We start from the raw sequence: 1,191 nt of genomic DNA, 5'->3' as shown, positions 1-1,191 counted from the left end.
ACTAATAAATAAACATTAAAACAATTTTTTTTTTAAAAAAGAATTAAACCAAAACCTAGCCATGATGGAACATTTCTTACTTCCATAAAAAGTAAGATCCCAGGGATGTGGAAGGGTAGATAAACTATAAAAGTAATCTGGGGCGCCTGGGTTTCTCAGTTGGTTAAGCCTCCGACTTTGGCTCAGGTCATGATCTCACACTCCGTGAGTTTGAGCCCCGTGCACAGGCTCTGTGCTGACAGCTGAGAGCTTGGAGCCTGCTTTGGATTCTGTGTCTCCCTTTCTCTCTGCCCCTCCCCCGCTCATGCTCTGTCTCTCTGCCTCTCAAAAATGAGTAAACATTTAAAATATTTTTAAAAACAAATAAAAGCAACCTGGTGCAGGGAAAACTGGAGAGTAACAAGAAAACAGCAAGTGATGAATGGGGGTGGAGAGCAAGGGAAATGGACTGGTAAATAAATGACATTGGAAATGTGGCTGTTTGGATCATTACATCACAGGGTTATTTTATTATTATTTTTTTAAGTTTTCTTTTAAATTTACTTATTTGGGTGGGGGAAGGGACAGAGAGCAGGAGAGAGAGAGAATTCCAAACAGGCTCCGAGCTGTCAGTGCAGAGCCTGATGCAGGGCTCGATCCCAGGAACTGAGATCATGATCCGAGTTGAAATCAAGAGTCAGATGCTCAACTGACGAAGCCACCCAGGCACCACAATACAGGGTGATTTTAAATGTCACTCTGTACATAATTAGATCTGTCTTGTCACTATTATACTTATTGATTTATTTACCTATTTCTGTATCAGTATCACACTGTAAGGTTTTATATTGTATTTTGGTATCTTACAGGGTAAGTTCTTCCTCATTGCTGTTTTTCAAAAATTTACTGGTTCCAAAACAATTTTGAGAACAAAGCTGCAGACATCATGCTGAGATCCTGGATCTCAAACTATATTACAAATCTACAGCAATAAAACTGTATGGTATTGGCATAAAAACAGACATATTGATCAATGGAACAGAATGGAGAGCTCAGAAATAAAACTATGTTAGATATAATACATATATATATATATATATATATATATAATATTTTTAAACTGTGTGAAACCCACTAATTACTATCCTCCCAAATTAATTTTTTTTAAAAAAATTTTTTTTCAACGTTTATTTATTTTTGGGACAGAGAGAG

This window comes from Puma concolor, chromosome B2 (assembly GCF_028749965.1).
Source record: "Puma concolor isolate L17-30 chromosome B2, mPumCon1.1.hap2, whole genome shotgun sequence".
Lineage (NCBI taxonomy): Eukaryota > Metazoa > Chordata > Mammalia > Carnivora > Felidae > Puma > Puma concolor.
This window is presented reverse-complemented; position numbering follows the sequence as displayed.